Here is a 21686-nt window from a genome sequence, read left to right on the forward strand (position 1 = left end):
CCCCAGACACTGACTTGCTGCGTGAGCCTGCAATGGGAGTGGTCACGGCCCCTCTTCAGGCCTCAGATCCCTCCTCTGAGAAATGGGAGAGCCGGAGTCCATGAATACCAGGGCTGTTTTTGTTCCCATGTCAAGTGGTTAGCGGGTTGCCAGAGCCAAAGGGTCGGGGTGCAGAGACATTGTCTTTCCCTGCTAGGGCAGGGATGCCAGCCCTGGCCTTAGGAGCTTGGGGCTTAGGGGCCCAATGCTCTGTGGAGCATTAGGCACCAGCCCCTGCAAGGTCATTGCTGCCCCAGCTGACCTACCCGGAACGCTGCCTGCGTATCCAGCACTCGTGTGTGCTACCCTCTACAGTCCGTACAACGCTGTGAGGGAGGTTCCCATCCCGCAGATGAGAAAACTGAGGCAACAAAGAGGTTTAAGAAATTTGCCCAAAGCCACATACTTGGTAAGAGGGGTGAAACCCAGACTTGAAACAGCCACAGCCCACACTTGTCTTCCTGGGTGTGCCTGCCGCTGCCGAGTGCAGTGGGCCGGGTCCGAGGCCGCCTGCGGCCCCCTGGCATGTGTGGGAGCCCACGATTCATGTGGCCCGCGCACTCCTCCTTCCTCTGTTAGCCATGGGGCTCGCCCCAAGAGGCGCTCAGCCCACAGTCAGGTTTCCCATTTCTTAGAGGACGCACAGCCCCGGAGAAGTATGGCAAATGCCTGGAGCCACCTAGTGAGGCGCCCCCGTCACTGGGACTCAAATGTGAGGCTCGGGGGCAGGCACCTTGTAGCCAGGACTCCAGAGAGACCCACCTGCTGGGCCTCGGGGTTGGGCTGTCCACGATCCCTACGGGGAGCGGAGCAGAGCGAGGAGCGCTGGTGGCCCTTGAGGAGATGGGCGAGCGGGACCCCTCCCCACCCTGTGAGGGCAGTCATGCCCCAGCAACAGTGGGGGGCAGGGGTGCTCCCTCGCTCTGTCGTCTCCCCGAGCCCTGTGCACCAGCAGTTCCGGCCGCTCTGCCTGCTGTCCCCTCTGCTCCGAGCCCCACCGTCTCTGGCCTGGCCCCCCTGGAACAGACTCCACACCGCTCTCCCTGCCTCCTCCTGTCCCTCCCGAGCCCTTCACCCCCGCAGCCACGGGATCTTCTCAAACCAGAACTAGGGTCATGTCCCTCAGCTGTTCAGACCCTCCTGGGGCTCCTGTCCACCTCTCAGTGATTGGCCATCCACTTGACCCCCACTCGCCCCACCTCTCCTTCCCTCACCACCCCTACCACCCACCCACTCTCAACTCCTCCGCCTGAATCCAGGCTTTTTTCCCTGTTTTCAAGTCTTCTCATATAGTGTTCCCTCTGCCTGGAATGCTGTTCCATGCATCTTGGCCTGCCTCTCTCTGGCTCATCCTTCAACTTTACTTCCCCAGAGAGGCTCCCCTGAACCTTGAGTCTGGGTTGTGTAGTGCCTGTAACTCGTTCTTTCTGGCAGATGCCTCTTCTAGTTAGGTAGTGTCTAATTATCACAATCCCCGCAAGGACAGGGGCCACTATCCTAGTCACAGCTCAGGGTGGTGGTTCAGGGTTTCTGGAGCAAATGAGTGAATGCCGAGTGCTTCCATCACCATATGTCCTCAGATGCTCCTAGAGACCCTGAGAGAGATTGTGATCCACCTGTCAATTTGACAGGTGAGGCCAGAAGCATATCCACATAGCTGGTAACTGGCTGATGTGGGGCACTGGGGGGCTGCTGAGTCAGGGCACCCCATCCTTGTGCCCCTCGGCCTCTCGGTCCCTCTGAGTCTCTGCCTGTCAAATGGGGATGACTGGGTTTTACTGGCAGTAAACTTTCCAGTAGGTGGGCGGGTGGGCGGTGGCGGCCCAGTCAGTTCCAGGCCCTGCAGCGAGGGGCCCCACTGACCACCCCTTCCTATTGCAACAGGATGGAACTGGAGTGAGGCGGAGGGGCTGAGCACTGCTGACCAGACGTGGGACGCTGGTGGTTCGCGGGTCGCTGAGGTAGGTGTGCAGCGGGGCTTGTGGGGGCAGCCTTGGCCCGGATGCTTGGAGAAGGGGTAGGCATGTCCTGAGTGGGGAGCGGGTGCTGGCCCCGGCATCCTGCCTGCACCTTTGCCTGGGCCTCCATCCTCATGGGTGGCATGGGGTGCAGCCAGGCTGAGACCTCATCAGCCCCTGAAAGGGCCCCCAGAGGCCTCTAAGGCCTGACCTTTCTCTAGAGTGGCTGCCAGGGCAGCGGGTGGTGGAATGCAGCAGGTTTGGTGTCCCCAGCCTTGACCCAGCAGCTCCGTCTGTACCATTCAGCCTCATGGCCCATGGGCCCCATCTGCTGAGCAACATGGCGGCCACACAGGAAGAGGCCTGGGTGAGCAGAGAGGCCTGTTTGCTGGGAGTTGTGGCTGCCCGCCCCCTTCTCTGCCACAGACACACCCAGGCGCACACAGGTCTCTGGGCTCTGGAGTCAGAGTGATTGCGTTCAAATCCTGGCTTTGCCACTTGTCCACCATGACCTTGTGTGGTTTCTTGGGGCCTCGATTTCCCCGTGTGCAGAAGAGGGAGGGGTTCACAGCACCTGCCCCCACAGGTGCGCCTGCGCACCTGGTACCAGTATGCGTGCAGGAGGATAGGTCAGCATTCTTGTCCAGGATGCGGGGACCCTTCCTTCTTTCTGGACACCTCGGTTCCCACCAGCCCCTCCTCCCTGAGCACGCATCAATGCCAGAATGGACACAAACTGGTCATCCACCATAATGAGAGTCTTGGGGCTCCCCAGGGAGCTGCTGAGAGTAGCTGGAGCCAGAAGGTCCTGGGGTTGAGCCTCCCGGCCCTGCGCTGGCCTGGACACCGGCGTGTCTCATCACAGAGTGTCATTTCAGTGTTGATCACACTTGGCCCCGTGTCAGAGGGTGACCTGTGTAATCCCTCTTTACTCTGTGGCTCCCAACCCAGAGATGAGAGGCCCTCACAAAAGTGCTGACTTGGGCCAGGGCCCTTTGTCCCAAGGCTCTGGGGCCCCAGCCAGGGGAGGCAGAGTCTTTGCTCTGGCATGAGGCCTCGCCCAGTCATCTCCCTGCTGCCCTCAGCTCCTCTCCTGAGGCCCCTTGTGCTCCCAGGTGCCCCGACACAGGGCCGGGTGAGCCCTGGGATGCTACTGTCGGGCTCTGGAACCAGGGAGCAGGAGATCCCAGCTCCCTGCTATCAGCTCATGACCTTGGGCTGGTCCTTTCACTCCTGTGAGAGTGAAGCCAGTATTCTCATCTGAAAATGAGGGTAATTATACCAACACTGCTGAGAAGGCCATTATGGGGGTGCTTGGAAGCCTGAAATATTTTTAAACGTTAGAGCTTAGTGAGAGTCTACTGTGTACCAGGCACTATGCTGCTTAAATACATATTTCTCCCAGCAGTAATCCCGTGAGGAGGTGTGTTTAGTGCCTCGTTCTCCAGAGGCTCAAAGTGGTTAAGAAACCCATAGAGCTGTAAGTATTGGCATGGGGATTTGAACCGTGGAATTAAGTGGTCCACGATGCCATAGAGACCAGGGGCTGAGCCACGGGTGGGTGCTCAGGCCCAAGGTGGGTGCTCAGGAACCCAACTCCCTTTCTGCCTGGCGCCTTTGCCCGGCCCTCTAAGCCTGGCTGCCCTCGGGAGCCAGAGGGTGGCCCCCGAAGTCTGGCAGCCGCCCCTCCCCAGAGGGCCTGCCAGCAACTCGATAAGGCTAGGGGAACCCACTGCTAATTGTGGGGTAACCTCTGAAATTCTCCTTCACGGTGGGTTCTCTTTTCGGATGTTTTTCAAGGTAATTCATTCCCTTTCCAGAAATTGCCAGTGGCAGAGCATTAGGCAGCTGGTAATTAATCATAGGAGAGGCTTGGAGTTTAGTCTTTAAAAAGAAAAAAAAGAGAGAAGGAAGACTAGAAAGCCTTGATGGAAAAAGAAAAGGAAAGAAAACCACTCCAAGGCAAGGGTGGTAATCAATACCTCAGTGTCCTAGAAACGGCGGGGGGCGGGGTGGCCGCCAGGCCGCCCCTCCCTTTTCTCCTGGGGCTGACAGATGCTCAGCGCCTGCGGCGTATGTGAGCTCTACCTTTCGCCTGCTGCTCCTTGGGCCACTTGGAGCAAGGCACTGCCTCTCCTTGGACTCAGCTCTGCCGCCTGTAAAATGGGTGAAGGGCAGGTGTCAGACTAGAAAAGAAGACTAAATGATTTGTTCCCTGCATCCTGGTGCCCGGCACAGGGTCGTTGCCCAGCTGATATTTTATTAACTGAGTGAGGGAGTGAATGAACGAATGATTTTCTTGGTCCTCATTAGCTGTCACAGTCGAGGAGATGGTACTGGCTCTAGGACATTGTTTCTCTAGTTTTGTTATAATTCAGAGTGACAGCCGGAGTGAGGGGCCAGCTCTGTTGCTTTGCAAACTCCTGATAAAAGGACACTCTTGCCCAGCAGACTGTGGTCGGCAGAGCTCAGGCCCTTCAGTGGCAACCACGCTGTCTCCCTGGCATCCTCGGGTTCAACTTGCCAAGAGTCTGAGCTGTCTGGAGATTTTTTTTTTTTTTTTTTTTGAGATGCCTTCTGGGTGGATAGTGAGTTCCTCATCACCAAAAGTATGTGAGCTGGGACTGCACAGGGCACTCAGGCAGCAGACTGGGCGGGGGTGGGGGGCGCTCAGAGCATTCCTGAGTTTGAGAGAGAACATGAGGTTCTCCAGGGTGGACACAGGGGAGGCTGGACCAGCAGACAGGGGGGCCCCTTCCCAGAGGTCCCCTCGGGCGGGCTGGAGGAGGCCGCTGAGAAGGGGGGATGGTGGCCGTGCAGGACACCTACGCTTTGGTGCTTATTCCCTCTGGGGGTAAGGAGGGGGGTGTGTGTGTGTCTCTCTCTCTGTCTCTTTCTAGATGGTTCTCTGTGTGCATGTGCCTCTCTCCTGCCCAGCTCCCCTGTCTTCTCACATGGGCAGCCCCACTCTGCCTCCTTAGTTCACCCACTTTCTCCCTGTCCAGTCACATCCACAGCTCCCCCTGGAGCTCCCTCTGGAACTTCTTTCTGAGCCCCAGGACCTTCTCACGTCTGCTCTCCTTACCCTCAGAGGCACCCCTAGCCAGGTGTCCCCGCCGACATCTGCTCTGTGTCATCGCCTCTCTCGTCCCCAGGACTGAGCAGACCTGAGAATTCCCGGACTTCCAACCTGCCGCCCTTGGCCTTGTTCTTTCAGCTCTGGCAGCGCCCTGCTCCCTCTCACCCTGCTCTTTGGAGGGATCCGAGCCAGTGCCCCCGACTCCCAGCTCGGGGGTGGCGCAGTGTGTGTGGCCTGTCCCCAGTGCCCCACCGTGCCACCCTGTGCTGTCCTGGGCACATGGGCCTCTGGCCACAGGCGAAAGCAGGGAAGTGAGAGGGGGGCCTGTGGCCACTAACAGGGGCACTTGGAACCTGGCATTTCCCTCCAGCGCTCATAAAACTGCGACTATTATTAGAAGTGAGGTGTCCAGGAGCTGGCTGTCTGGCGGGAGCCCGTGTATGCTCAGGAAGGAATAAGCTGTCCTCTCTGGAGGGGAGAAGGAAGCAGAGGGTGGACTCCCAGAGAACCACGGGCCGGAGGGTCTCCAAGGCCGGTGGAGTAGGCCGGTGTGTTCTGGTGGCCAGGCGCCTCCATTCCACTGGACACCCTCTGGGAGCTCCCTCGGTCCCTGTCCCTGGCCAGTCAGTCTTCCTGGGAGCAGCTGCGGACCCCGCCTGGTGTCGGAAGCCACCGCCATCTGCCCCCTCCTCCTCGCATGGCCCTATCACACCCCAGCTGTCTGCCAGCTTCACTGTGCCACACCCTCCCCATCTTCGTCACACGTCCCCACGGCCACACCTTTGCTCCTGCACTTCCTTCTGCCTTGAGAGCCCTCCACCCTGTTGCTGCGCAGCCTGAACCTTTTGGAGCCTTCCTCAAGCCCTGCTTCCTCCGCAAGGTCAGACGTGGCCTCCTGCCCCCCCTACCCCCAGGCCCCACGGCCTCCACTCCCCAGAGGCCCTGGTCATTTCCTCCCTGAACTCTTCTGAACTCGAAACCCTCCTTATGCTCTTAGGCCCTTCAGAGTGCTCACCAGACGGCCTACCACCTCGTCTTTTCTTTTGTCTTGATTATGTATCGGAAGGATGACATACTGGCTCATTTGCACTCTGTTTTCCTTTGAAACCTGGTGTGTATTTAATACCCACACCACATGCAGACTCATGTTCAGTTGCCACGTGTGGTTTCCTCATTTGCAGGGGGGAGACTGAGGCTGGGGAAGGAAATCTTGCAGATGAGAATCGGCAGTGAGCACCTTCTCTGTAGGCCAGGCTGCCACCATCCTGCCATTCAAAATAGGACAGGGGCATGCCACACTGGTTATAAAGGTAAACTGAGGCAGGCAGGACTGTGGCCAGTACCTAGGCAACCAGACCTCAAGAGGAATGGAGGGAATGTGTTATGAGTTCCATTCCCCTCATAATGGGTTCCAGTGTTCCTGGTGCTTCCCTACCTAATCCCCAAACAGCCCTAGACCAAGGGGACAGTCACAGGCTGTGCCTCATGGGGATCAGCGCTGCCCCTCATCACTCCAGACACAGCATGCAGCCTAGAACACTGGGGTTCAAGGAGTGAGAGCACCCAGCTCCTCCCAGGAAGAGAGGATACCCCTGTCCTCCCCTCCCTCCCACACCACCCAGGCTGCAGTCTGAACTGCAGAAGGGCCCAAAGTGTGTGTTCCTGGGAACCCGGAGGATTCCCACAGGGTGGGGAGATGCCTGGGGCGGGGCTGGCTGCAGGAGCGGGAGGAGGGAATTGTCTCCCCAGAGCCTGGCCCCACCCCTGCCAGCCTGGAGGGACCTCTCAGGAGCGCACAGGCAGCAGAATAGCCCCTTAGGAGCCAATTTTTGCCTTTAGTACCCGCAGCCGCCTCCAGCTGCACTTTGCAGCCTCCTCCGCTGACAGTCGGACTCTGGTTTGCCTCTGGTCAGGCATCATGGCAGGAAGTCTTGGAAGGTTCAGGTGCTGGGCTTGTCCTCCTCCCAGCTGGAGCCACTGCCCAAGGAGGACCCCCTTCAGAGGGGCTACCTCCTCCCGCCCGCTGGGGGCTGCTGAGCTTGTGTGGGTTGAGCTAGCCCAGTGAGACACATCTGTCTCCTCCTTTAGCCCCACGCGCCCTTGGCTTTTCCTCGTGTCTGCCCCTCCAAGCAAGCCACCTGCTGGCTCTCCTGCTGGACCGGAAGCGTCTCGAAGGCTCAGGGCAGACCGAACCGTGTCCCAGGCCCAGTTCCTGGCGCGCCTGTGCTGAACAACAGCAAGCCAGCAGGTGCTCAGCCTGTGTGCCCTCGGCTCTCTCTCCGGATGGCGAGGAGATTTTATCTGGTTTGCCGGTTCTTAATGGACGGGCTGGGCTGTGTTAAGAAGGATTCTGAGGCTGTGCGTAGGCTCTCTGTGGCAGATGTGTTGTGTGCTGCCTGCTACATGTTTGTCCTTTCAGCCCCAGCTCCCTGGGCATCGGGTCTAGCTGTCAGGTGTCTCAGGTCTGGGCTGTGGCCAGTGGGGGCACAGGAAGGAGACAGTGACCTCAGTGGGGTCCTGCAGGTGTCCGTCTGCCGGGGCTACTGGGCAAACTGCCCCAAGAAGCTTCCAGAGCCCTGGGGTTATGGGCACCACATAACTCCCAGAGAGCTGACTGGGGAGCAGTAGCCCTAGGCCCCCCAGTCTGGTTAATGGGAATCTGTGGAAGCTTTTCCCTCACATCTGTCTTTCCTGTTAAGTGCTTCTCACCCTTGTTCAGTTCCGGTTTGGGAAGCAGCACATCTTGCCTCACAGCTGTTTGGGACCCTCCACTGCTTCTCTGAGGCTCTTTGGGGGCCTCTTTTGGAGACTGTGGGAGCATCTCTGCTTCATAACCCCCGTGGAATGCTCCCATGCTGCCCCCTCCGTCTGGCCCACACTCTGGTTGGCCGGTGAGACAGCCTAGTGTGGGACAGCTCTCACTGGGTGGCCCCTGGTGAGCTCTCTCTCAGCCCCACCCCGAGCCAGACTCCCCACCACGGCCAGCCCCTAGACCCTTGTCCTTGTCACCACCTGGGGAGCCAGCCCCCAGACCCCCGTCCTTGTCACCGCCTGGGGAGCCAGCCCCCTGCGCCCCCACCATCTCTGTCCCCAACAGATACCCTCTCAGCCGAGGTTCCTGGCCACCCTCTGCCCAGCAGCTCTAGGGTGGCCAAGGGTTGAGTCAGGAGAACTTTGAGGAACTAAAACCTGTAAATAATCCAAAGCATTTTTCTCTGCTTGTGGAAGAAACACAATAAAAACCCTTGCATCCTTTAGCCAGCTTAGCCTGTCCCCAGTCATAGCTCCAGGAGGGCTGGTCAGGGTCATCCCATGCCTGCCGGGAGCTCCTCTCACTGCTGCTTGCACACCTCCACCGCTGGAGAGCTCACCACCTCACATAAGGGTTTGTGCATGCATGTGAATTTCAGTGTGGGCAGGGGCGCAGTGTGACATGTGGTTAAAGCATGGGTTTCAGGAACAGATGGTTCAGGGTTCAAGACCTTGCTTTGCTACCTATCAACTGGGTGAGTCTGGACAAGTTACTACATCTCTAATGCCCTCTGTTAGGTTATAGATGAGGAAAATCTATAAACAGGGAGAAGCCTGCTTGCAAGGGGTGCCATGGGGCAGATAGGCAGAATAGCTGCGTGGCACCAGTCTTCTCTAGAAATGGAAGATAGATGCCCTCAGGGAGCTGCCTCCCACCCCTCAGGACTGGAACATCTGCCCGAGGTTGGCATCGAGTCTGGTACCCAGATACTTCCCTCCCCAGGGATACTGGCCTCCCAGGTGCTCTCGGGAGCTCTCCTGTGGAAACTTTCAGGATGGCACTTCAAGATGGAGGAGACACAGTACTTCCCCAAAGTGCCAACGTCACCAGGGGCACTGGTTCAAATGCAGATTCTCAGGCCTCTCTCTTGAAGTCTGCTTCTGTGGGTCTGGGACCCAGGGCTCTGAATTTGTAACCAGTGTGCCATGATCAGGCCAGTCTAGGACACACTGAGGCCTGTAACGGGGAGTTGGCCTAGAGGTTGGGCCCTGGACAGTGTCACAGCCTCACCAATTGAATTGGGACAAAGCTGTCCATCCCTGGGGCTGAGTTTTCTCACGAATATATCAGGGGTTCCGGTGATCTCTAAAGGCTCTTCCTGCTCTTTTAAGTCCGTGCTAGTCAGAAGGACATTCCCTGGGGATCCTCTCTGCCAGGATCCCTGAGGCAGCCCTCTGGGTTGCAGCCCCATTCCTTCAGGCCACAGGGCACTTGGGTCATCAGCCGCCTGCCAGCACCCAGAGCCCCAGGGACAGAAAAGCTATTCCCTGGGCGCGATGTGCCACTGAGTGGCAGTTCCCGTGGGCGTTCCAGGAGGCCTTTAGATCATCAGGCATCTACCGAGTCCACTCAGATCTGCAGTCTCTTCTGGAAGCTGAGAAGGACCACTAACATGGAGCTGGCCAAGGGAGGCAGTTTGGAGTGAGGTCATCTGGCTCCTCTGAGGGGCACTGGAGCTTTATTAGTTAGCATATATGGAAGCCTGGAGTGTCAGAACTAGAGGGGGGCCCTGTGGAGTCCCTTCCTTTTATAGATGGGGAAACTGAGGCCCTGGGTGGAAAATGACTTGCTAGGTCACCCAGGGAGAAGTGAGCTGCAGTGCTGGAACCCAGAATTCTTGGCTTAGAGACTGGTCTCCGGACAGTGCCTGGCCACCTACCACACCTCTCCTTGGGCCATCTGTCTGGGATGGATGGCCCCACCGGGGCCTGAGCCCTACACCGGCCTCTGCAGCTCCTAGGAAGAAATGGGGCCATGTCAGGACAGGGACCAAGGGGCTGCCTGCTCCTGAACACTGGGCCCTTCTTTGACCTGCACCGTCAGCCTAAATCAACAGCCCCTGCTCGGCTCCCAGCCCTCCCACCCCAGCCAGGACAGCCCCCATGGAAAATTTCCAGGAATATCCACGCTGAGGGCAACATGATCCAGAAATGAAAAAGCCTCTCGCTCCCTGGCTCCCTCCCATTTTCCACTCGCTGGTGCTCAAGGGAGTTAATAAGCAGAGGTGAAAACGCCGGCCCTGTCCTAATGAGACCTTGTTGGAGGCGGCTCGGGCCTGGCAGAGGAGGAATTATTCACCATTGGGGCGTTCACCCTGCCCACCCCCAACCTGGGATGATGTCAGGACCTGGGGCACAGAGTCTGGGCTGTGCTGTCACTCAGATGAGGGACCGGGGCTCCTCTGACCACTGGCATCCAGCTTGCATGGCCAGCCTTGGGTGTGGGCCGGGGTGGGCAGCTCAATCTCCTCCCTGGGCCAGGAGCCCAACCAGGCCCTCTGTTCCCACCCGGCGCCTGGTACGGGACCCACCTTGAGTGCTTTACATAAGCCAGCCCCTCCTCCCCCACACTCTCCATCTGTAGTCAGTAAGGCAGCAGTATTTAGTAGTCACCTACTGTTTGCATGGATCTGTGCTCAGCTCTTGAGGAGATAAGGCAACAGAAGACCCTATGCTAGCCCCCAGGTTGGCACAGTCTAGGCCAAGGATCGCCCGCAAGGAGGAGAATTAGTCACCCCCAGTGCCCTGGGGCCAGGAAGGTGCTGAGATCAAGGAGAAAGAGGCCTTGGGAAGTGTGAGATATGGAAGACTTCCTGGAAGAGGCTGGTTGGAGCAGAATGACACTCTAAGAATTTCAAGGATGTCAGGTGGGGCTGAAGGAAAGACAGGAAAAGCACAGCCTCAGGTCAGGGTATAGCCCCCACCAGGACCCTGGATGAGTGCCTGCTGTGTATGTGAATGTACATGCAGCGTGAGCTCCTGCTTGGGGTCGGGGGGGGGGGGGAGGTGACCAGGGTGATGGCATTTGTACCAGATCACCAGTGGCCACACACCTGGGCCCTCTCCTGTGGCCCCTGGAGCTGGCTCTGAGGCAGCCCTGGGCTTAGGCCCGGTGCCCTGTAGGCCATACACCTATCGAGTAAACGAGCGCACAGACTAGCTGTCCCTTCATTGTTGGGGGGCGCTCTTGCGTGCAGGTGGCATGAAGAGTACACGGCATTCGCTTGGCTGTCTGAGGAGAGAGAACCCAGGTCACAGCGGAGACAAGGAGATGGGGGCCAGGCCAGGGGGCCGGGCGCAGAGCCCAGAGCAGCTCAGAGTACTTCCTCCAAACCCGGGCTGGGTGATGCCAGCCGGGGCCCCAGGGTGAGGACACGGTGGGCAAAGACGCGCCGGGCCAGCTGCAGCGCGGTGGGAGCCTCCCAGGGCACACTGGTACACGCACTCGGAACGCACCCCAGACAGATCCACCCATCCTAGAGCCTTTGGGACAGGAGGAGATGCCTACCCGTTTCACACCTGTCACTAAACGGCAGAGGACAGGGGAGCCACAGGGCCCTCAGTCAGTACGAATCACGAGAGCAGCCACCCTGCCGGCAGGGAGTACAGCCTCCCCCTCGGTCGTGACGCCCTTTGAGGTGGGGGCCAGCGCCATCTCCATGTAATGGATGAGGGAAACTGAGGCGCAGGGGGTTAGGAAAACAAAATCTCCGGGGGGCAAAGCCAGGTTAGGAACTCATGCTGTCTGACCCTGACTCCGCCGTGGTGCTCATCCTGCCCAGCCCTGACTGCCCACATGTGGAGCATCTTTCTGACACGAAGGAAGACGCCAACTCTGAACCATCATTTGAAATCTTCCGTTATCCATCAGTACACGGGTCCTTCTGGTGCCTTCCCAGCTCTGTGGGAAGATAACACCCAGTGGTTAGAGAATGGGCCCTTCCCCTGAATTGGTCTTTTGTAATGCAAGTAAATTATCTGCCAGCCTTTGGTGCCCGGCAGTTTGATAGTTCAGGTGTTTAAATGGTCATGACTGTGTGGCCAGCCCGGGGAGGAGGCGTGGGTCAGATGGCAGATTCAACAGGAATTAAAGGCACTTAATGTCAGTGCAATAGGACTTTTCTAAATCTGCCCACTCTGCATGAAGAATGAGCTGACCAGGGACACCAGGCCCCCTCCCCACCCCACCCCGGGAGCTGGTACACGGTTCCCTGAGGCTGGGCCATGCTGGACCCTCTTGGCTCTCTCTCTCAGAGGGGGTTTGGCTGCGGAGCTTCCAGGAGGTGGCTGGAGCTTGGTGGCTGTGAGTGCAGAAGAGGATGTAAAGGGTCAGGGGACAGCCTGTGTGTCCTAGTTGCCAGCAAATCCCTCAGGCCCCGAGGATAACCTGCTTTTTTAGGGGTTAGCGGAAGGGTCTTCTGGAGAATATTAGGAAGAAATTTAAGAATAGACCTTGATCAGCAAACAGAGAGAGAAGTGACTTGCCCAGGGTCACGCAGCCAGGATTTAAGACCCAGTCCTTGCTGTTGATCACTGTGATATTGCCGTGTATGTGTGTGTGTGCGTGTGTGCACACGCGCACGTGAGTGTTTTGAGGGAGTCTTAATGATCATTAGCACCTGCCCCATATATTTTATACACATTATCTAATTTAATCTTCATAAACTGTATTTAGCAAATGAGTAAGCTGTGGGACAGAGACGTTAAGTCATATGGTCACATAGCCCTTGGGAAATGGGGTCAGAACTTGAACCCAGCTCCATCTGACTTTTAAGCCTTAGCCCAGCCAGACCCAAGGCCCAGAGCACGTGCTATGGGCATTGCCAGGGGAGAGCTCCTGCCAACCAGGACGATCAGAGGTGGCTTCCTAGAGATAGGCTGGTTTTGTCTCCGACAGACCAGGTATCTTGAACCTTCAGGTCCCAAGCTGCATAAGGCCCAGTCACCTGACCTCCCAGAGGCTCTTCCTCTTGGTCATAAAATGAGAAGAAAAAGGCCTGCTTGCCGGGGCTCAGGAGGACTACTAGGCAGGTGGTGAGTGTGTTCACCAGGTTCACCTGGGGTAGCTGAAGTGGCCGACGTAGCCGTGGGTGAGGCCTGCTGGGATCAGGGCCCAGAGCCCTTCCTAGCGTCAACTTGCAGCCAGGGGGGCTCGGCTTCAGGGCGGCCACGGGGCAGGGTAGGGAAAGGCCAAGACAAAGTAGGTGGAACGGGATGAGTGAAGACAAAGGGCACGGCCAGTCCCCGCACCCTGTTGTTGGCTGCAGAGAGGTGATTGGGAGCAGTGGCACAAGGCCCGGTGGCACACACTCTCTGATGGGTAGTGAGGAGCCAGCAGAGACATTGACCTATAGAACGACACAGCGTGTCACTTCTCACTGAACTGTCACTGAAATGCAGCGTGTCAGAGTCCAGAGACAGAAGGTGGTCAGGTAGTGGCTCTGCTGCCCTGGGTGTTGTCAGGGAAGGGGTGCCCATGTTGGGGAGCCCTGCTGTTGCTGAGATGTCCTTCTGCACATCTGGGCTTTAAAATGCAAGACCGATGGGTGCAAGGGTTGGAAGAGGCCAATGAGTTCCTTCAGAAATGGGGCTGGGATGGAGAGAGGTACACAGAAGGCGCATACACACAGAGGTACCCGCTAAATGTGACATTCCAGAGACATGGCATGTGAGGGGCCAACAGATCCCACCTCCTCTACAGAGGGGAAACCGAGGCCCAGGGGCAGGAAGGGGCTTGTTCAAAGGGACCCCGGACATCAGAGGTGAGCACAGATGCTTCCTTGCCCTCCTGTCCTCCCTGGTTGTGGGGGGGGGGAGGTTGCCACCTCCCGTTCGGTCTAACCTTCTTCCCCAGGCCTCCCCCTGAGCACGAGCTGGGGCAAGCCTGGAAGGGACAAGGGTCAGCATGCTTCACCCGAGGCACCTTGCTAAGCCTCAGAGGGCACAGAGCACGGGGGTTCCTCACAGGACACGGTGGGGTGGCTCGGGGCTCCGCAGCCTGTATTTCTCGGTTCCTAGATGCCAGCCTTGCAGCACTGGGACAGGGAAGGAGGGCACCAGTGGCAGCCAGTCTTCCCAGAAGAGTCTGCCAGGGCTTAGAGCTTGTGCATCTGCAGCAAGCTCTGTGAGTCTGCCCCACGGCCACCTCCGTACCCCTTGCTGGCCCTGGCTCCCTGTCCTCCCCGTGTGGCCCTCCCTGTCACACTCCTCCTTCCACTCTCTGTGGCTCTTTCCCGCACCTATTCCTGTCTGTCTCCTTCCGTGGCTCTCTCGTGTGTGTCCTGCCCAGGGCGGTGGCTCCGCACAACTGCAGGGGGAGCCCTTCCACAGATGCTCTCTGTCTGTGGGCCTCTTCCTGACTCTCTCGGTGCTAGATTGTCTCTTGGCGCCTCCCTAACGTGTGCCCTCTTTCTTACTGGGTCCCTTGCTGGTTTTTTCTCAGTCTCTTATTTTCCCTCTCTGGGTGTGTACCTGCTTGTGTGTGTTGCCACCGCCCCCCCCATAGGTATGTGTACACACATGGTATCTGCCCCTCTGCGGGCTGGGTGCAGGTTCCTCCCCGCTCCTGAAGGCACAGCGTGGCTCCCTGCAGGCCAGCCAGCAGGAGGGCAGCCTGGAGCTCAAGCCCCGAGCACCCACCCCCTTGGCAACCTTGGTGCTGTCCGTGCCAGGAAGGTTCTGCGTCCGTGTCTACAGTCGGCCTCCCTGGCCCAGCTCGCACGACTCCTGGGAGCCACTGCAAGCCTGGCCATCACTCGCCTGGAAAGTGGCTCCCGTTTGGGAACAGGAGTGCTCTGGATGGGAAGAAGAAGGGAGGGGATAGTTGGTGAAAAAAGCCAAACAAGCAGGGGATTATGATCCCTGAAAATGTGCCCTTTGTCTAAGGCTGGAAGGTGGCCAGAGAGGGAGCAGTGGGGCCCGGGGAGGGCGCTGTGCAGAAGGGCCCGGGCCGGGGGGGGAGGGGGCGGCCACAACGGGATGGGGTGCTGCTCGGCCCCGCGGACCCGGCCAGCCAGGATGTGTGTCGTCTTCCCCTCGAAACATCATAGATACGTGGCTAATGGGAAGAGCTTCCGGGTCTCTCCAAACCCACAGTGTGAGCTGAGCCTCCTGCCCGACCAGTCCCCCATCAGTCATTCAGCGGACATTTATTTGGCACCGCCTGTGTACCAGCACTCATCTGAGTGTGTGGGAAATGTCAGTGAGCAGGAGACCAGGCCCCTGTCCTCACGGAAGTGACCTTCTAGCAGGGGGAGAAAGAGCGTAGACGTTTCGAGCGCCAAGGCCTTCATGACAATCCCCCTGCCCAGTTGTGCAGCAGGCAGCGGGCTGTGGTCTGTGAGGGCCTCCTTTGTCCCCTGGCACTGGCCTCCTCCCTGCCAGCGCAGCCCAAGGCTTTCAGTGACCCCGGGCTGAAGGTACAGCCCTGCTGCAGGCAGCAGTCCGTTTGCCAGGAATTTCCAGAGGCACCTGGAGAGGGCAGGGGCCCCTAGGACCTGTGTGGCCCAGAGACTTTCAGCCAGCCGGGCTAGGGCAGTTTCAGACAGCAAGAAACAGAGCTGAGAGCGGCCCCGGGAAGGGGTGCAGAGAGGAGTGCTGCAGGGCCGCACAAGGCCCCCAGCTCTGTGGTGGCCCACTGCCTGACCCTAGAGAGGCTCCCAAACTCCGCTCTGCCTCAGTGTCCTCATCTGTCAGATGTGAAGGTCAGACAGCTCACCCAGGCTTATTCTGGGCTGAATGTGATCACAGCACCCGGCTTCTAGGCCCGTGGCAGAGGTCATCCGTCAGTACCATCATGGGGGCACAGGCCCGCTTTGCCAGGGGACTCCTTTGGGAATCTGCCCATCTGGTTAGAGGGGTTAAAGGTCATTCTTTCTTCGCCAATAATCTGGTGGCATGGGGAAGCCTCTTCTTTCTGTGGGCCTCAGTCTCCCCTTCTGTCCGTCAAGGGAGGAGGCTCGCTGACATGGGAGCCAGGGATTGCGGTTTGTGGAGTGGGGTCACGGGTGCATCAGCTGCTAACAAGACCATATCAGCTGCCAGGCGTCTGTGGCCAGAGCTGTTCCGGAGTCAGGCCGGTTGGGGATCCCATGGGGTCCCTCTGGGGCCCTGGAGCTCCCCCAGGCCTGCCGGGGGCTCCCATCTGCAGCAAGGCCTGGAACTTCTCTCCTCACACCGCCAGCCGGCTGGGGGAGCACAGGCTGCTCACAGCGCCTGGCAGGGACCAGTAAATTGAAAACATGATGTTTCCTGTCAGAGGCCAGTGCGGGGCTGGACTCGGTGTGGCCTTGGAAAGCTGGCCTCGCTCTCAGGAAGCCCTGCTCCCCACAGCCCCGCCACAAAAACAGTGGAAAAGTGAAACCTTTTCAAGTCCGTGTTTCCACTGTAAACAGGGGATGAAAGCTGGCCCCTGGCCTCCTGGCGCTGCTCAGCCGGTCCCTCCGCCCTGCGCCAGCCTGCCCAGTCTTTGCACCTCAGCTGCCCCCTCTGCCCCAGACAGCATCCCTCCGATCAGAGAAGCCCCGTCCCCCTAACCCTGAGGACTTCCAACTGTAGATCAAGCAACCGTCCTCAGTACCCATCTCGTGAGGTGAGAAGGACGAGGGGCGGACACCAGGGCACAGAGAGGGACAGGACTCGCCCAAGGTCACACAGCAAAGTGAGGGCAGCTCTAGTGCTCTCCTTCCTGCCTACAGTGGCTTTACAGGGCCTGCAGGCCCCGGGGGAGGCTCTGGTGGGATGGGTGCGCGTGCCTGCGCTCAGCCCCTGCCTCCTGCAGCCAGGGCTCCTTCAACTTTGTCCTGCAGATGAAGAGCCTCACGCGAGTAGCGTTTAGTGGAAGTGACTTCTTTCTTTTCAACTCTCAGAATGTCCTTTTCTCCTTGTTGTAAAAGTAACACGCACTTGTTGTGGAAAGTCTGGAAGTCACATAAAAGTTGAAAGAAGAAAAATAAAAGCTGTCCATAATCCTCCCAACCACTGGTCATCCTGATCAACATTCTGGAGTATTTTTTTCTGGTCACTTCATAATTTTCCTTCTCCTTTGGACTTATGTCATGAGCGGGTTTCAGGGTGATTCAGTGTTCCTAGAAAACGTGATTCTTCATGGCCCTGTGGGAGGGGCCATTAAGTACCCCCCTTCACAGGTCTGTTGGGCCCCTGGCCTGCATGTGATGTGGCATTGGTGGGGGCACGCTGGGGAGAGGCCCCAACCCTGGAGTTCATGGTGAAGATGCCCTGGCCTGGACCCCGGGCTGGGGAACCCGGGTGGCTCTGATTTGCCATGCGACTGTGGGCCTGTCTGACCTGCCTCCCCATCTGTGAAATGGGCACATGGGCTCCACCAAGTCCTCGTGGCTAGTCAGCCTGCCACCCAGGCCCTGCTCGCCAGCTGCCTACAGGCAGAGATTCGTTCCTTTGGACAGTCCAGCGTTGAGTGCCTACTATGTGCTGGTGTGGGCACATCGACTTGACAAGAGGCCCCTGTTCCCAGTCTTCTTCTCCCACAGTTGTGCCGCCCACACTCCCGCCCCTTCTAGACCTCAAGCTCTGCAGGCCCTCCTCCTCGCCAACCCCTCACCAGGCGGGGGCTGGAGCCCAGCTGGGGTCCCAGGAGGAGCCATCTCCGCCCCCCCCCCATCTGCCAACGTCCTTGGTGGCCCTTAAGACAGCTTTATGGAGGACGGATGGAGGCTGTCTCCCTCCTGGCAGGTTTATTTCTTCATTTTTCAAGCCTTGCTCTGATTTTTCCATGTCGGCTTCCCTGGTCCCCCCCACCCCTCCCTCTGCATGCTTCCCCGCCCTCCCCCTCCAATCTGTCAGCCCAGCCAGGAGAGAGGGCCACTGGCCTCCAAGGTGATTGAATTATTGGGGCGGGGGCGGGGAGACAGGCCAGGGTTTTCTGCGTGAGTGCTTTTGGCTTCCTGCCCTTGGAGAGGGGCTGGAGGAGGGGGTGCGACTAGCGGTGACTGTGGGCCGTGGGTTTCCCAGACAGCCCTGCTCGCTCCCGTCTGGGCCACAGATGAGCGCTGCCACTGATGGTGTGGGCTGGCCGAAGGCCACTGCCCCTATGCCCGGCCCAGCCCAGCCCAGCCCAGCCCTGCTCAGGCCTCAGTTTCACCTCCGACTGAATGGGCAGGTCTCTATCCGGGTGAAGAGAGGAAGGAGAGGCGTGAGGGCAGCCTCGAGCCCTGACTCCCATGGGAGGATCTCTTACGTATCAGCTCTCCGTGCTGCGGACCCGGGACCCAGGATGAGGAAGAGAAGGAGGTTGACACCTAAAACGCCTAATGTGTGCCAGTGTGTGTGCCAGGCACGCTCACATGCGTAACTTCACGTCAATCTCCCCTCTGAATAGTAGCTCAAAGATAGGTGGCGACAGGTATGCGTTCCGGCCTTGTTTTTACGGCTGAGAAATGTGCCTGCTAGAAACTCCTCCTGCTGACCCACAGACTCGTAGACGACCGGGGGCTCTGTCTGGGCCTTTTCAGGTTCTCCAGGGAAAGCAGAAGACCAGACACTTGAAAGGGACCCAATAAATGCTTGGTGAACTTCCTTCTACTGAAGGGAGACCAGAGAGGCGAAGTCACTAGCCTGAGGCCACACAGCTAGAAATGGGGCCCCGCTTTGCCCGTCTCCAGGCCACCTCTCCCGGTCTAGGTGTTGGCAGGGAAGCCTGTCTTTCCGGCTGGCATTGTCCAACTGCATGGTTGCTGTGGTGGGCTGAGAGTTTGGGGGCTCCGGGCCCCACCCCCTTCCCACTGGCGTCTGTGCCGCCGCTGGTCAGTCCGCACACACACACTCTCTCTCTGGCCAGGCTGCCTTCCCCCAGAGGAGGGGCTGAGAGGGGAAAGCCCCCTCCCCCGCTCTGCTCCGCACTCCGCTCATGGAAATGAAAAACACATTGGCTTCATTATCCTGGACTGAATGAGCAGGGTTGCCATGGCGACAGCCATCTCAGGCCCGCGAGGGGGCAGGGGAGGGGCTGGCCGAGGCCATGGCAAGTGGGGACCGGGCAGCAGGTGAGCAGGCGCACCGGGCGGGCGGGCAGTAGGAGCAACTACCACTCGAGCCACGCACCCCTGCGCCGGGCCTCTGGCTGTAGACCCACCACCCTTGGGCAGAGAGAAGCAGGCAGGCCCCATCCTCCGCTGACTAGCCCCTCGTCCACGGGTGCTCTGGTCTGTCCATCCGTCCCCTTCCTGGGGGGTGGCTGAGGGTGAAGGTGGGCCTTACGCCTCACACCGTCCTAAAGGTCAAGAATGAGGGAAAAGACGGGAGGTGGGGGGCCAGATGAAGGCAGGAAGCCCACTCCCCGCTGAGACCAGTCCTGGGGCTCCACGGGCCTCTCCAGGGGCAGGGATGGAGGAAATGCATGAGGGTGCCAGGCTGGGCACAGCCCCGCACCGCCGTGTGACCGGGCTCATCCCGGTGCCCCGGTCCTCAAGCATAACCGGTCTTCAAAGGCCCAACAGGAAAATAGGTGGGATGGTGACGGTGGGGGTGCCGGCTGGGAGTCCTGGTCCAGCACAGCCTGTGCCTGTGGAGGCCCCAGGAAGGTGCCCTTGCCGCCAGGCCTGAGCTGGGTGGTCCCCATGACCCCGGCCCTGGCCAGAGCCAGGAGCCCTGCTACCCGTGGGGGCTCATCTCTTCCCAGGGCCCATCACCCCAGGGCTTGGGTCTGGGCGCAGCACCCCGAGGCAGGCCCAGACCCTACCACCCCAGTGCTCAGGCTGGTCCAAAGGAGACTGACTGTACCCCCTTTCTCCTCTGGGCTCCCTGGGGGTGTGGGAGCCCAGGCTGGCCCTCTGGAGTAGCCCCAAGCAAACACTGCGGCCTGCCTTAGAGCAGATTGTCTCAGACAGTCCCTCGTTGTCACCCAGAGGCGTTGGGGCAACGGCCAAGGGCCCCTGCTCAGGAGAATTGAGTGCCCACGAGGGACTTTCCTTTCAGGCAGCCCCGGTCACAGAAACCCCACATTGACTCCATTCCCAATCTCACCCTTGCCCCTAAGCCCAGCTTCAGACGGAGCCTCAGCCCGTCTTCTGGCCCAGTCCACCTGGGCACATTCCCAGCTGAGCCTCGTGCAGCTTCTGTTCAAGACGTTCTGTCCACCTGAACAGCCTTCCCTCACGGCCTGCACATCGCCAGGTCTGGCCTGCTCCTGCTTCCTATTCTAGAAGAGTAAACCATGCTGGGAGAGGGCACGTGGCCACAGAGAGTCAGGGCAGCGTGGCTGGGGGAGGGGGGGAGATGTCTTTTTCCCAAGGGACAGAACCTTCCGTTCCCCAGTGAGATGGGTGAGGGTACACATGGCCCTAGACCTAGAGCCTGGCAACTCTGGGGGCTGGGGACAGGCTCCCTGCCAGAGCAGGTTTGGAGGGGAGGCCAAGAGCCCCAGGAGTTTAGCTCCTTGACAGCTGTTCTCGGTGGAGAGGGGCCCAGAAGGAGAGCTCAGGGGCCAGCCCCAGCTCAGTAAGCGGACACGGTTGTGCGGCCCCTCCCACGGGCGGGCTGTGTGCCTCTGAGGAGACAGGTGGTGAGCAGCCGAGCTCGGCAGAGGTGGCTGGGGTGTCCGTGGCACTGTCATCGCCTTGCCCCCTGCCAAATGGAGGTTGGTGCTGAGGGGAAGGCAGCGCAGGCAGGAGAAACCCCAGCACCTCCCGGGGACAGAGGAAATGCAGGGGTTCCCAGGCAGCCACCTGCCACTCAGCTGCAACCGGATCCCAGGGGCCCATTCTAAAATGCTGATTCCCCAGCCCTCCCAGGCAGGCTGGGACAGAGCCCAGGAATCAGTGCGTTTGCAGCTTCCCAAACCCCAAACCTCAAACCCTGGGCGGTGCTTGCCTTGCTGCTCCAGGGGCCTAGCCAGCCTGCCTCAGGGTCTCAGGCCCTATATGCCGTGAGCCTCCCTGCAGAGGTCCCCTCCCTGTGCTTCTGGTCCCAGGGTCATGTCCCCTTGCTGACTCTCCCTGGGTCATGTGCTACAGAGAGCCAGCCTCAAGCCAGCCCTGGAGCCTTGGGCCTAGCCCTGCCCTCTCATCCATCGTCCGCCCGCCCCAAAGCCCACAGTCCCCACGGCATTTGTTCCCCACCAAACTGACCTCCTCTGACTCCGAGGCTGTGTGTCCCGGGCCCGCCTCCCAGCTCCCACCACGGCTACCGCCCAGCTCCCTGCCCATCAGCCGAGGGCAGCTGCTGGGCAAAGCTGTCATTTTCCCTGCCAGGAATTATAGGTTTGGAACTAAGGGAGTCTGAACGGGAGGAGGAGGAGCCGGGCCTCTCACCCTGATGCCAACCCCAAGAGGCACCTCACGGAAAGGGTGACCTGCTGTGGAGTGCTTTTGGGGCCTGATGGGGATACCTGTAACCCCGTGTCACCCCAGCTCTGTGTGTGCATGCATGTGTTCGTGTGTGTGCGCGCGCGCGCGTGTGTGTGTGCATGGTCTCTCAAGCGTCACAGGCTCCCTCATACTCATTTAATTTAATCCTCCCAAGTATCATGTAGGCAAACCAAACCCATCTTCCAGCTAGAAAAGACCCCGCTCAGAAGGGGCAGTGGACTAGCCTGGATCACACAGGAGACTAGAGCAGGGTCAAGACTAGGCCCACCCTGGCCCTCAGCTGCCCCACCCCCCCCCACAGCTCCTCCTTGCCCTGCCTACCCCCACCACCCTGCTCATCCTCCCATCCGTGGGGGTGGAGGAGCGGAAGTGACTGGGCCATCACAGACCTCCACGAGGGCCCAAGTGCTGGGTCCCAGGGTCCAGCGGCATGTGCCAAGCCACCATGCCGGCTGC

General features: G+C 59.3%; 1 protein-coding gene across 6 annotated transcripts in view; it reads left to right on the plus strand.

Moving 5' to 3' along the window:
• Positions 1 to 21686, plus strand: part of ZMIZ1 (zinc finger MIZ-type containing 1) — a 235938-nt gene that overhangs the window by 86735 nt on the left and 127517 nt on the right. For 4 of the 6 annotated variants that reach the window (XM_027593382.2, XM_027593427.2, XM_027593417.2 and 1 more), the window contains one exon: positions 1924 to 2000. The exons of the other annotated variants lie outside the window; for them this stretch is intronic. The gene's annotated coding sequence lies outside the window, so the exon portion shown is untranslated. The remainder of the gene's footprint in view (positions 1 to 1923; positions 2001 to 21686) is intronic. 6 annotated transcript variants of the gene reach the window in all.

Source organism: Zalophus californianus, chromosome 15, assembly GCF_009762305.2.
Source record: "Zalophus californianus isolate mZalCal1 chromosome 15, mZalCal1.pri.v2, whole genome shotgun sequence".
NCBI classification, from domain to species: Eukaryota; Metazoa; Chordata; class Mammalia; order Carnivora; family Otariidae; genus Zalophus; species Zalophus californianus.